The sequence below is a fragment of the Mizuhopecten yessoensis genome, unplaced genomic scaffold, assembly GCF_002113885.1.
Source record: "Mizuhopecten yessoensis strain PY_sf001 unplaced genomic scaffold, ASM211388v2 scaffold10937, whole genome shotgun sequence".
Lineage (NCBI taxonomy): Eukaryota > Metazoa > Mollusca > Bivalvia > Pectinida > Pectinidae > Mizuhopecten > Mizuhopecten yessoensis.
The window spans coordinates 569,320-572,853 of NW_018408796.1; the positions used below are offsets into that span (position 1 = coordinate 569,320).

At 37.8% G+C, this 3,534-nt stretch overlaps 1 protein-coding gene and 1 long non-coding RNA gene across 9 annotated transcripts in view; both read left to right on the forward strand.

Moving 5' to 3' along the window:
• LOC110463872 overlaps positions 1 to 851 on the forward strand; it is a 2,350-nt gene extending 1,499 nt beyond the window's left edge. Inside the window, exon 2 of the long non-coding RNA XR_002464443.1 lies at positions 246 to 851. This is a non-coding gene — a long non-coding RNA (uncharacterized LOC110463872). The remainder of the gene's footprint in view (positions 1 to 245) is intronic.
• LOC110463871 (cell death-inducing p53-target protein 1 homolog) overlaps positions 1 to 3,534 on the forward strand; it is a 39,691-nt gene that overhangs the window by 30,835 nt on the left and 5,322 nt on the right. The window lies entirely within an intron of this gene.

The following is a 3,534-nucleotide window of genomic DNA, read 5'->3' on the forward strand; positions in this document are numbered from 1 at the left end:
CCCCAAGGGCTGTAGGGTGGGGCCCAAAGGAGTCAGTGTGCTAAAATTTCTTCATATTCCTTGTTTAGAATCAGAGGTGCTAGTTTCAAATACTTTTTAGTCTTAAATCTGTATGCTAGATATTGAATAAGGTGGTTTTATTGTTTTTTGTCACTGAATAATATTTCTGTTCGTGTTAAAAACAAAATCAACTCTCTGTATAAATATATCAGGTGACCGTTAAGGTCCATGGGCCTCTTGTTTAGTTTACCTAGCTTACCTAAGTCAAGAGAACAATACAGCTGAAGCTTAAGTGCAGCATCCTCCGTCATCAACAATGTTTTCTTTACTAGTCCAGAATAGCTGTAGAAACTTTAACCAAATATGGCATAGATCATGCCCTGGCAAAGGGAATTCGGTGTTGTATATATAATTGAAGCGTGCGACTTCCCTAGGAATGGAAGGACCATGCCCAATATGAGAAATGGGTGTGAATCTGTGAAAAGAAACCTCCATTTAGATTTAGTGGCATCATATATCCCCGGGCCAAGGGAATTCATCTTGTATACATGAAGAGGGTGGCTTCTTTTAGAATGTAGGGATATTTATAGGGAAAATAAGGGAATAATTTAAACAACTGATTCCTATGGAAATGTGAACAGATTTTAATTTGAGTTGCGATTTCTGGACTAAGGGAATTTTGTATAAATGAAGAATGTTCCTCGACAGAATGTTAACCAAAAGCAGATGAGTTTTATGTGTATAAATCTTCGGGTGAGTTAGGGATAGTCACGATGGCCTAAATTAAGTTAGCGGTAACATTTTAACATGTCTAGTACAGAGAATAAAAGAAACAGAAGAGTGATACAGACTTGATGGAGCTTGGTGTCTTTTTTTCAAAATCATCAGAACCAAAACTGGTATTTTTCTATAATTTTGAGAACGCCATCCAACAACCTCATTTAGATAAAAAACAGATTACCTGGTAATGGTATCTTCCTATATCTAAAGCCTCGCCATGAAATAAGTGGTCATATTGTGTTACCCATGCCCCTCTGCTCTCTGTCAGTACCATCTTCACTTTTTCCTTTCATTGTGAGGAAACCTTGTTCAATCATTCAGTTCACAAATACCTACCTCAAACAAGTTTGTGTTTCAGAGTCCAAGGTCAAGGTCACTTGCTACAAATAGAAAATGAAACTTAATACAAGTACTCAAGATACAAGTAATTGAAAAAAGTTTGTGTTTCAGGGTTGTGATTCCAAGGTCAAGGTCACTCGCTATAATAGAAAATCTTTGTTATTACTTGTTTTGATGCTGAGTTACATGAAACTATAAAGTATAGCACAAATAACTTAATGAATTTGGTCTTCTGAGTCCAGGTCCAAATGCTGATGGGCAGATGGTGTGCAGTCGGGCATTCATTACTAAATTTAAACATTTGTTGCATTATAATGTATCTAGCAAAATTAGTACTTTTTTTTTTTATTAATTTTTTTATTCAATTTTTCTTTTTTATAAACAACACATTTACACACAAAGCAACAAGCATACATTACATTGATTACAATTCCCTTCACAACGGACACCTCTTTACAAGAGACTAATTATATATATACTGTACACACATATACACTCACGGGGGGGGGGGGATTGCAAACTTTTCTTTATATAGTATAATGATAATTGTTCACATTATTTTATAAGAGAAGCCATTTTTAGCTCACCTGGCCCAAATCTTTAAAAATCTTCTTCTCAACCAATAGAAGGATTTTGACCAAATTTGTCCTAGAGCATCTTTGGACAAAGGAGACTCAAATTTGTATAAACGGAGGGTGTGGCCTCTTTGGGGGCAGAGGGGCGGGGCCAAATAGGGGAAGTAGAGGATTTTTTCTCTCCTACTATACAAGTGAAGGGATTTAAACCAAATGCAGTCTGAAGCTTGGTCAGGAGCATCATTGGCCAAAGGGTTCTCAGTTTTGTATAAACGGACGGTATAGCCCCCCCTCGGGGCAGAGGGGCGGGGCTAAATAAGGGGAAAAAAGGTAAATCTTTAAAAATGTTCTTCTTCTCAACCAATTGAAGGATTTTGACCAAATTTGTCCTAGAGCATCTTTGGACAAAGAAGACTCAAGTTTGTATAAACGGAGGGTGTGGCCCCTCTGGGGGCGGAGGGGCGGGGCCCAATAGGGGAAATAGAGGATTTTTTTTCTCCTGCTATACAAGTGAAGGGATTTTAACCAAATGCAGTCTGAAGCATGATTAGGGACAAAAGAATCAATTTTGTATAAACTGAGGTGTGTGGGCCTCCTTCTAAGGGCAGATGGGTGGGGCCCATTAGGGGAAATAGAGGAAAACATCAAATATCCTTCTCCTTTTGTACCGATGAAGGGATTTTGACCAAATTTGGTCTGGAGCATCATTGGCCAAAGGGTTCTCAGTTTTGTATGAACGGAGGGTATGGTCCCCCTGGGGGCAGAGGGACGGGGCCAAATAGGGGAAAATAGGTAAATCTTTAAAAATCTTCTCCTCAACCAATTGAAGGATTTTGACCAAATTTGTCCTAGAGCATCTTTGGACAAAGGAGACTCAAGTTTGTATAAACGGAGGGTGTGGGCCTTCTGGCGGCATAGGAGCGGGGCCCAATAGGGGAAATAGAGGATTTTTTTTCTCCTACTATACAAGTGAAGGGATTTAAACCAAATGCAGTCTGAAGCATGCTTAGGGAGAAAAGAATCAATTTTGTTTAAACTGAGGTGTGTGGATTCCCCTTCTTTGGGGCAGATTAGTGGGGCCCATTAGGGGAAATAGAGGAAAACATTAAAGATCCTTCTCCTTCTGTACCGTTGAAGGGATTTTAACCTAACCAAACTTGTTTTAGAGAATCTTTGGGCAAAGGGAATTGAATATTTATAAATGGAAGATGCAACTTTGTTACTTGTACTCCTTTGATAAACCTGAATGGTACTCAGCAGGTTTTAAATTGAAAAATAAAATACCAGGTGAGCTATTAAGGCCCCAGGGCCTCTTGTTCTACTTTATTAAGCAAGACTATATTATATTATTAAAATTAGTACTTAGATATCATGGAAAGTTGCGGTGCAAAAGACTCGAAGATACTGTTTCGTTCTGTGATGGATTTCTCATTATTTTTGGGTTTTTTCAGATGAATAGTTCCTAATAAACAATTCATATATCAACTGATTGTTTTTGTGATCTGTTTTTGAAATTTTCTATGGGTGATTTGAGGTGGTTTTCATATGTGCCAAAGGGAAAAGAGATAAGAAAAATTAAGGCCAGTCCCTCCATGAAAGGAAACATTCCTTTAGTACTGGATCTTCTGATATTTGTCTGGACCGTAACTTTAAAACTGATATTTGTCTGGACCGTAACTTTAAAACTGATATTTGTCTGGACCGTAACTTTAAAACTGATATTTGTCTGGACCGTAACTTTAAAACTGATATTTGTCTGGACCGTAACTTTAAAACTGATATTTGTCTGGACCGTAACTTTAAAACTGATATTTGTCTGGACCGTAACTTTAAAACTGAT